The sequence below is a fragment of the Trichogramma pretiosum genome, unplaced genomic scaffold (genome assembly GCF_000599845.2).
Source record: "Trichogramma pretiosum strain Unisexual culture from Peru unplaced genomic scaffold, Tpre_2.0 scaffold120, whole genome shotgun sequence".
Taxonomy (NCBI): domain Eukaryota; kingdom Metazoa; phylum Arthropoda; class Insecta; order Hymenoptera; family Trichogrammatidae; genus Trichogramma; species Trichogramma pretiosum.
The window spans coordinates 356739-368397 of NW_019641645.1; positions in this window are offsets into that span (position 1 = coordinate 356739).

Sequence of the window (11659 nt, forward strand, 5' to 3'; positions counted from 1 at the left end):
GCCGCTGCGAGCCACAAACTCTACTCGATCAGACTCGGTAGTCGGCCCTTCCACTCGGCGAACAAGCTCACGAGACGACGGATAAATTCGCGTCGCCTCGCTTTGCTCCGCCAATCGACGGTTTTTCGCAAGCTCTTCAATGCTTTTTTTTTCGTCGGTCGTTGAGACTCGGATGGTCGGATTTTCCAACGTTTATGATCATTTTTTTAATGCTGATGTAACAACGCATGATCGGTTGCGTTATTTAAGATTTTCACTTCACTGAATTATCACTCGCGTCGTTGATCACGATGTCGCAGGTCGTCAACTCGTACACTGGGCCTCGTGTTGGGCGTGCAACAAACTTTTGGTTAAATGGATAGAGAAAGCAGTGCCACGTGCATTCGTCTCGGCTTTCGGGGACTTATATTGAAGTGGCTGTACAGACGACGACTGCTGGAGTGCTGCGCCGGGCGTTGACGCAGGCGTGCGGAGCGACTTGAATGACTTGCGCACAGGTGGCCCAAAAACAGGCCCACATTCTTTAAGTGAGAGCGAGCGAGTGAGGTGGTTTACACGTGGGCAGACTTGCAGTTCAGCATGGGCAGCATAGACCGGCAGATACGGTGACCGATGAGCACACTTTAGTATAGTTGGTTCTGAGTTTAGTTCTGAGGCATCTATAAGCGCGTTAGGGGGCTTAAAAGATAGGTCTTGAAATGCTTTTAATTATCAGTTGTATTTGGAAAATGTTTCAGTATTTTGTGAATGTCCTCAAAATATAAAGAATGTGGTCATTAGACGGATGAAAGCAAAAAAAATACAAAAAATTTGAATATTTCAAATGCCGCTATACGGAGCTAGGATGCAATATTCCGGTCGAAATCTACGTGATTTGATAGCTTATTACATACGAAAAAATACCCTGAAGTTTAGGAAAAATTTGTAATTCTCCGAGTGAACCTCGGCTATTAGAAAACTAGAAAAATTGCGATTTTTTCCATTTTTTAGCAGTATTCAAATGGTTCTACAGCAGTTAATTTTGAAGTTTTAGAGTATGATCTGACTTGGCAGTCTTTACAGTGCGCCATTGATATTCACTTAATTATATAGAAAAATGTATCGGTTCTAAATTAAGAGGATTAAGATTTTCTAAACTGTCTTCATAATCTGTGTAAGTTAGTCACCGCTAGGTGGCGTCGACGCAGATCGTCGCTCGCGCACCAGAAAAATACTAGCTCTGAGCATATAGGAGAGCTCGATCCGTCGGCACATTGTAATTTTAACGAAAGCCTATGTGTGTTTGGACTCGGTGTGTCCGAAGGCAATCTATAGAATTTAGATTGAGGACCGCGAGTATGACTCGATGGTAAAAGCGAATTTTGAAATTTAACATTATATTCTTGTATACGACTTTATTCACTCATTTATACTAAATATTGAACCAAACATTGACTAGACTTTCTTAATTAAATAAAAACTATATATTTTTGTAAAATAAAAATTCTTGTTAATGATCATTTAATCAATCCTCTCCACCACTGCAAATTCAGCAACTTAGAAAAGGTTTTATTGTTTTTGACCTTCCAAAAAAAAACAATCTGATTCCTCATCTTGGTTTTCATAATCTGATTCCTCTTTTTGGTTTTTATAATCTGATTCCCCCTCTTGGTTTTTGATAATTTGAAACTGGCGATGAGTAATTATCATCAGAAATGATATTTGGATCTACGCGTATGCAAATCCTTTTTTTGTTTCTTAATTTTTATCCAAGCATACGCCAAGCCTTGTTTTTTGTTACTTCATTTTTATCTGAGCTTACTTTTTCATTTTCTTAAATATTTTATTATTACAAGATATACTATATAATAATCACTTTTTTACATAAAACATCAAACAAATTTGGTCATTATTTGAAGTTAAGGCATCGATGTAGTCAAGGTATGATAAGCCCTCTCTCACTTCCCACTTTTTACTTGAAATTCTATAACACATAGAATAATAATGACGCATTGATGAGTCTAATAAATAAGTCCTCTAAGTACAAATACATTTTCTTGAAAAGTAATACAAGTTTTTAACTTGTTAATGTCCTTTATCGTAGTTTAAAAAATATTTTCTATGTCAACTATCAATACGTTATTGATTGCAATCATTTGAGCATCCGTCTTATTTTTACAAACTCAACAATTAATCAAATTATCTGAACCAAAAAAAACTGAGATATTTCATGATTCACTGCAGAGCTCAGTAAATTTGTCTTATTGTCATTTTCAAATGTGGTTATATAATGAAAATGTTGAAATCGTGTCCGATTGCAACTCAAGTTTTGACACGTAACTCTTTTCTGTAAAATAAATTCGTTGCTCATCATCTTTTCTAAGATTAAAGAGATGCTTGTTGTACAGTCCACATAGTCAGGATAACGAGCCATTTGAATATTGCTGTAAAGAAGCAGTAAAAATTAATTTAAAAACCTTCAAGCGACTGGCGGCACAGGTTATATCAATTTATACGAGCTAAAATTTTGCACAGACTATTATTTTGGTATATAGATCACTTTTCCATTTAGTCCAAGCAAAATGAAAAAAATTTTTTTTGCTTCCAGTCAAATATATATCATGTATATACTGTCGCGTGGGACGACGAGGCCCCACCAGTGACGCGGCGCGCGACAATGAGGGCGATGAGCATAGCTCATCAACGGCGGCAGTATCAGTACATCAAGCGACAAGGAGACATCTCGCGCGAACGGCCCCTCCCCTCTGATATATTTTGAGCCTAATTAGTTATTTCATCTTTTATTCAATCTTTTCCCACGTAACAATACTAATACGAAGCAGCGCTTGCTTATCCGTGCGAACACTCACACAGTGACCCGCTTGCTTATCCGTGTATGAGCACTCATACAGTATCGGGCTTGCTTGTTCGTGCAAATACTCATACAGAGTCACGCTCGATAATACGTGTGCCCATACATGCTGCATCGTTCTTATCTGTACGCAAGAGATGTATAATTCTGTACGCTATTTGCGCCGCATATTTCTTGCTATGGCGTTTATAAAATAAATGATCGATAGATCATTACAAAATTAAAAAAAGAATCGCCACGCTAATACGACGTAATATTCCGTTTTTTTGAGCTTGTTATCGATTATGTATCTTTCAGACTTTTCAAGGGCATAAGTTTAAAAATCAGCACCTATTATCGGTCACTATCTGCCGGTCTAGAAACAGGAACGTCGTGGTCGAGTGAAAATCATTTTTTCAGACGCTGCAGATTCGACTGAGAATGTACACAAACTAAAGCTCGGTGTCTATATAAAATATAAAAGTTAAATATAAAATCGAACTCGTTAATTTTTTCGATTTCAATTTTTTTGTGTTTTAGTTTCATTTATAAAAAGAACATGAAAAAAAGTCATTCATCTTAAACCTGTACTTTTATAAAAAATTTCATTTAACTTCAGTTGAAATCATTCCGCGATAAATAAGAATCCCCTTTCGGCACACGAAACCGCACCGTTCTTGACAAATAGATGGTATTTTTATCAGTATACAGCTGGTTAAGGGGGTACATAGCTCTGTATGACGGAAATTATTACTATTATTATTTTTTATTATTATTTATTTCGAAAAACAAAAGTTCATTCACTTAGAAATTTTTACGCAACAAAGTTTATCCATTAGAGAAACTACAAATTTTCAGATGAAAATATTGAAAATTGTTGATTTTTCATCAGTTTTCCTCGGTCATCCTGTTGTTCTGCGGTAGATAGTATAATTCCTGAAAGGATCATCGGAAACCAAAAATTCGACATATTTCTCCAAGCTTATACTCTTGACTAGTGATTAAACGAAGGAAAAGTAAAAAAAAAAAATAAAAATTGATAATTTGGCACGAGTTTTAATGATGCTTTTGTTCATTGTTTGCTGAATATGTGCGTACGTTTGCTGAATAGTTCGAATCATTGGAAATTAATCTCTTCATAGTCATCATCGATTGAAATGAAGACACAACGATAAAGATTAATGTTTTAGATGAGATCATCCTAAAAATATTTTTTTACAACACTTTATACCACTTTATACCTAAAAACGATCGTTTCAAGGTTCATTCGGGTGTGCAAACAATGTGGAAAAAGTGATAGTTTCTCTCCGCGAGTAAATGACCAAAATTTGCTCGTTGTTTATCCGGTGAAAATTGAGGAAATCCGACCACACGATCAGAAAATCCATTATTTTTTTAGCACATTTCGATATTTTTCTGTTTGAGTTAAAAATTTAGCTAAAGAATTTGGATTATCTTTTTTACTTGGAATGATACGATCAATTTTTTTATCGGCTTGAAGCACACGCACGGAGCGAATTATTATATTTCAGTCACTACACGTTACGACGCAGAAGCGTTAACAACAAAAGAAAGATATACATTATTTGTAATTGTGTATTTTACATTATAAGCGATTCTGTTTAGGTGAGTGCGTGAAAACAATGGACCAAGAAACAAAGAATCACGAATTTCTTCGTAAACTTTATCCCCTGATGAGAGATTACGAGGGTCAACTCCCGAATCTGCGAGACATTTTTCGGCCCGAAGCTGTTGAGTGGCTTCTCATGGAGTCCATACGCCAGAAAGTTTGTAACGGTCTCGATCCAAAGCCACTCATCAGATTTGTGATCAACACCGGTTACAAGGACGAACCCAAGGTAGATCAAAATGGCAAGATAATTGTGCATCGCACCACACCGATTCATTATCTCGCGACTCTGTTCGCCTGTTCTGAGTTTCTCGATGATCTATTTCTAATATACGACAGATTCGACGTGAATTACACCGACGACGACGGCGACGGCGTCACACATTTTCATGTAGCCTGCAGGTACGGCCTCTATGACGTCGTCGAGAAATTCCTCGAGCTCGGTCTGGACCCGAATGTCCTCGTGCCTAGAATGGGCCACTTGCCGCTACTGCACTGGGCTCTGATCTGCGAGCACAAGCAGTTGATCGAATTGTTGCTGAAATATAGAGCAGATCCGAATGTAGCCAACGACAAGGGAGAGACCCCTCTGCATATCATTTGCCAAAGGTACAAGGATGTCGATGACTTGGCCATGATATTCATCAATGTCACCAAAGAATTCAATCATAGTCCGTTTCGGATAGACGCACGGGACGACTTGGGTAACACACCACTGCACTTGGCTCTGCGCATTGGTCACAAGTATAAGCTAGTCGAATGGCTGCTAGAGACAGGCACTGATTCCAATTTAGCCAATGCAGAGGGATTAACTCCTCTGCATATTATTTGCGATAGATACGACGATGCCGATGGCTTGGCCGAGTTTTTCTTCATTATGAATAAAAAAATCAAGCGGACAGTGGAGATCGATGCAAAGGACAAGTTGGGCCGTACACCACTGCAATTAGCCGTGTTGAGCCTTGCAGCAAAAACTCTCGATGTACTCTTGAAATACGGCGCTGATCTTTCCAGCTTCCCTTTTCCTTCTGAGAGTAATTTTGCTAAGATTTTGGAACCATTGCCATCTAAAAGCGTTATGTATTGCAATTATATAAATAGATTGAGATTGGGGTCTCGCGTTTTGATCATGATCGACATGCTCGAGAATCGAGGATATAAACTGAAGCGATGCGACGCCCTGAAGATCATGGGATTTTTCACCAAGTACAGATTCTATTATGAGCCGATGAATCTCGATACATCTTGGTACGACGACCAGCAGTTCGCGAACGAAGCAAAAGAGATGATGATGAAGCCAAACCTGTCGCTATACGACTTGGTCAAGTTAAGGCCCGAAGAGGCGGAAAAAAAACTCACCTGTTCGGATTATTACGACTTTGCGTGCTCGTATAAATTGTTCAAGTTACCCGATAAGCTTCGTCAAGCTAGTGCTGCGTATCTGTGCGAGGCGATGTCGAGAGGATTCTTCCGTCGATGGGCCCTGGACTCCTTTTTCGAGCTGACTCGCCACGATCGACTGCCAATCGAGTGCGGTGAATTGATAACCAATGGCATATACACGAACAGAGATTTACATGATATTTGCTTGGAAGCTGCTGGCCTAGGCTTCTGACGACATTAATCATATTGGCAGTCTATGTTATAATGTCTGGAGTGACGAAAGCGCTGGAATGGGCCCTATAACCGGGGACACATTTGCAAGGGCTCCGAGTTTCGATTCGCGAGTCCGCGTGGATTTTCAAATTCTTCCCGGAGAAAAAAGGCAGCTCGCAGATCAAACTTTCCAAAAAGAGGACAGCTCAATCATACATCAAGCTCTATTAGCTGCATAAGTATTTTTCATTGTCTGCGAGCCGCTGCTTCATAATGTTTTATGGCGTCAGCGGCAGTCTGCTAAAACTTAAAAAATTACGTAGAATTTAAAACATGGATTAGTATATGAATTTGCGTTCAATTCTCATATTTATTAATGCCAAATACAACTTTTGATAAATTTATAGTCTTATCGATTATTAATAAAAAAGTTGAGGCAAGTAAGATTTTATATTCGTATTTTTTTCTATTTTTCTCCGATCGAAACTTCCGTTTGTGCTTTTTAGTTTTTTATACTGGAACAACTAATGCGGATAGAATACTTAATTCTTCTCGCAGATTTAGCCAGTCAGAGTACTGGCGTATGATATCACTGGCCTCATTATCACCAGCCAGAATAAAATAATTTCATTATTAATATTAAAGTGGCTTTCCAGATCTAACATAATGATTAACCAAAAAAGTTTTAAGGCAATATTTTTTCATATTTCATCGATTTTTTAATTTAATTATAATTATATAAGATTAAGGATTTGTTTTAAGAAGCAGCCGTTGCGACTTTTCTCTTTCCGCAGATTGATTGTATGTGATTGTGATAGGCTCTTCGGTTTTGTACGACTCGACATTTACCTGTGAAAATAATACATTGCAGAAAATTAAATTTTCTATTCTTTTATGAGATTAAGGATTAAGATATTTTATTTGCCAAAGTAAAAAAGAAAAATTGTACGTTTGTTCAGTAATGAAGATAGAAGGCAGCGTTGAAGCTTCATTTTTTACTGAAAATTGAGCTTATTTTATCTTCTTCTGTATTCAGAATTTATAAAAACGGCTTTATATAAAAATTTCGACATTTTTCATTAAATAGAAAATTTTGATCCCAATTTTATGATAACCCACACGATGGTACATATATTGGACACATATTACTTGTGTACAGAAATGCCCGTGTACAAGTTTCATGTGTACGAATGATACCTTGCCGTCATTTTCACTTTTGAAAACACGGATGAGCTAGCTAAAAAAAGCTAAATTGAATTTTAAGGTGAATTGTACACAGATAAAATACATACTCGTTACAAGTAGCATCAAAAAATAATATTTGTTCCTACGGGTTCAGGGGGAGCTGCAGCTTTTTCTTTTACAATTTTTCTGAACGAACGCCTCTCCAGACTTTAGTGGTCACTTTTAATGCAATTGTGCTCCGTTTTTATTTTGATGCTGTTTGTATCATAGTTAGCTTCGATTTTTAATACCGCTGGGCATTCTTTTTTGATGCAACCGTACCCCCAAAAAATATCTCGGGAAAATTGACAGATTTGCATTAAAGCGACTATATCGTTGCGTGGGTACGTGCTCGGGTAATGAATAACTAAGAAACTAATTAATTAATAAAGAGATACTCCGAGCGGGCTAAGGAGCTGCGCCTGGCGACGAACGGCCGCGAGCCATGCTAGGTCGACGCATCACGACCGCTCAGCGGTCCCACGTAACAATATGGCATCGACACGGCTTTTTTCGCGTCAAGTGATGCACGCTCGCGATGACATGCTACGGCAAACGCTCTCTGTCTCCCTCTCTCTTTCTGTATCTCATTTATACATGCACTCTGTTCTCGTTGATGCGTTTTTGCACTATGCACATATAGAGTAAATAATTGTTCACGCACCCCTACACTTACCCGCGTGTTTTTATTATTTAAAATATGTAATCGCGTTGGGCAGTCGACAATGCGTGTATTGCATTAACTTGATAGTTGGCCGCGTCAATGCAGTTGACTTCAGGACGCTACTTCTTGTGCTGTGGAGCGCAAGCAGCGAGCGGCTCCTATCTTGCTTTTGTTTTCCTTTTATAGACGTTTGTGGAGAGTTTAGAGGTGCAAGCTTCACTATTGCTCTGATCTTCACGTTTTTGTTTCTGTGTGTGTTATTATTTAACCTATTTTCTATGCTCTCACTTTCTTATGTGTTAATAATAAAAGCTTTGTTTCTCCAACTATATCAACATTTCATAATTTACCTCCGCCAACCGTTTAATTACTATGTTCATTCTAGATAGCATCTTAAGCTGCCATTATGCGCGCAATAATTCAAGCATATGCTTTGTATTATACGTTTAAATTATCTTGTTTTTGCGAAATTTTTTACGCAGTATTTGTAGCCGTCGTAATGCAAACCTCGCAGGACAGGATCATCGGAAAAGTTGCAGTTTTGCATTATGTATGTAGATTTGATTTGCAGATTTACTGATCAGAAAATCTATCTCTTTAAATCAGGTAACTATAACCAATGGGTAATTATTTTTTCGATAATTCTGTTTGTACGATCCCTGGTTGTCTTTTGTGTGCAACTTCAGATTATATATTAATGTGTTGCTGCTATTTTTATATATTATATAACGCGTAGCTATATTATATATAAATATGAAAGGTTGACTGATTATTCATTGAACTCAAAATTCAAAAAATAAGTAAGAATAATCCAAGAATAATATTCTCACCAGAAGAAAAGGAGCTACTAGCAAAATGTATAGCACCTCACAGGGATGCTATATTTTCAATAAAAAGACAGAAACTCTACATTATGACCAAAGAAAAGGCATGGGAGAGAGTCAACGAAAAAGCAGCATTCGCGTTTTCGTAAAAACGTTCAAAACGTTAAAAACGTTCAAGGTCTGCACTTGACTAAGATCAACGTCTCTTATATGCTCGCTTATTCGCTTTGGCACTTGCGAGAACGACGCTCTTGAGACAGCGCTACCTGGCGACGTCCAACGTAAATAAGCACAAAAGATACAAACAGTGACTTTGTTTTCATGCCTTATGGCATAAAATGTTTTTCCCGAACGTCGATTCAGCGAAATCAAAATTAGAAAATGAAATGATGATTGATACAATTAACGGAATGATTTACACTGAGCAACTGATGAAAAAGAGCGGTAACAATTATGAACCATCTCAAGATGGATTGGAAAAAGTTGTAAGCGAAAAATTCTTCAACAATAAATGCAAAAAATATTAATTAGCAATATAATTTTTATTCAAAGTGTTAGTTATTATCTATTTAATTTCCAATTTTTATTTTTTAACACTAATAACAACAAATACTTCTTAAAAACATTATTTTGAAATTATTTTATATCCTGATGTCATTTTTATAAATTAAAAGATCATTCAAACAAAAAAGTATGAGAATTATTAAAAAAAAAGAATGTATTTTAGTACATTCCTAACCAATAATCCTAACCAATAATTCTACAATATACTCACGCTGGATTTGTTAACAGAAATTACAGAAGAAAGAAAAGCTGATTTATTTTGGGGTAAAATCTTAGCTTATTCATTAAAAAATAAAGATTGCTTCAAAGATCCATGTGATTTTGTTATATCAATACTCCTTTTACCAAATTTAAACGCGAGGGCCGAAAGGGTATGGAGCAAATAAAATTTGGAAAAGACAAATTTGCGCAATCGATTGAAATTCGAAACAGCGAAAAGTATATTATTTGATGGTCAATTAGCAATGCCTTTGCGCGAAGATAAATCATATGAAGAAATTAGCGACGAAATGATAATTAGTGCAATTAATACTTCTAGTCGAGAAAAAAATCCAGTAAAACCATTTGAAAATATTAATTTAGCTGCTCTTGAAAAAGCCTTTCTTCATGATCATACTTATTATATAAATCGTATAAAAATTGCCAAAGAAGAAGAATCGATCAAGAAAGTAAAGAGAAAACTGCGTGTTAATTATTTAAATAAACCGAACATAAATGAAAACGATAAAGGTATGTTTACGTATGCTTATATCGACGTACAAAATTATTTCTCAGCAAATTTTTATACAAATTTATTCCTCGTCTTTATCATAGTGGATTACTCGAAATCGTCAAGTGAGTTTCAACATAAAGAAAAAAAATAATGTACTGAAAAAAATCGTACCTACGCCACATGAAGCTCTGGGTAAGTAAAACATACATTGGCTTAACCCAGGTATATTATTTAATTTTTTTATTAACATAGATTCCTTTGAATCACCGGCAAAATTTGAACACTATGATTTAATAAAATCTAAGAAGGATGATCATCAAATTATGGTAAACTTATTTATAGCTTGTGAATAATTACGGCAATTATATGGTTATAGTTATGCAATATTTTTTCACAGATGTAACCAATGATAACTCAAGCGCAATTGAACTTCCTGTAAAACGATTCATTAGTTTATTACAACCACTGTGGTTGCAAGTTCTGAGGAATGAAATAGAAAAGGTTTTTTCTAGTCAAACGATTATGGATTTTAACCTTTCTTTGATGCAACCTCGAGATGCCAAATTTGAGAAATATGCAATCGTCGCACATTATAATTACGATGATTTAAATTCCTTTGGGTCGCGCACTGGATCTGAACGTTATGTCTACTTAAGTGAATTTAGAACTTTATTTAATGAAGAATTCATAGAATCATCAATTTTTCGATTTTTTCTGCATTCTCAATATCAAAGAAAAGAAATGGCCAAATGTATCTTTCATACCTACAAACACGAACACTTGGATTATAGTAAATAACAGGAATGAAGAAATAAAAGCAACGATTTTTTTATTTACAAAATTTCATATGAATTTAAGGACATCGTATTCATACCCTACATATACGCATTACATTGCTACATTTTGGTATTAGATTGCCAATCACAAGAGTACCGCAAATATTTATATAATACTTGGAAAAATGTTCGGAAAATAAATTAACAAAAATAAATTGGAAGATGGTTCAGAATTCGAAGAAGATGCCATGACAAAATGATGGGTACAACTGTGTGATTCATGCTATGAAATACATGAATCGCATAGTGAAAAAAAGTCTTAGTCAGATTGACAATTACGAAAACTACGCATCAGATAAATTTAGACTTTTGTTGACGGAAATTATCATTCTAAAATCTTTCTCCTTAGATGATATATGCATCGGATATGAAAACCAAATGAAATATTTAACCTTTTACTATAAGTGTGAATTTTGTGGTCGGCGAGCGCATAGAGAATGTTTAACATTTTTTTTTAACAGACAATCGTGTAAATTTTGTTTACACGATAAGAATCGCATTGCAATATTGCCAAAATTTGGACAATTAAACAATTACATTTCAATTGTAAATTGGATTTATTTACAATTAACAATTACATTTCAACTGTTAATTGGATCGGTTCATAATTAACAATTGAAATGTAATTGTTTACTTGTCGAAAATTGAATTAAAATTTTTGCAACCCTGTTGCAAGCTGATCTTGTATTGGTCTCCAAAGAAAGTCTCATTGACAATTTATTTACTGTTGGATTCCAACAAATTACTAAATGCAAAAACTGTAACTTTGAAACGGAATG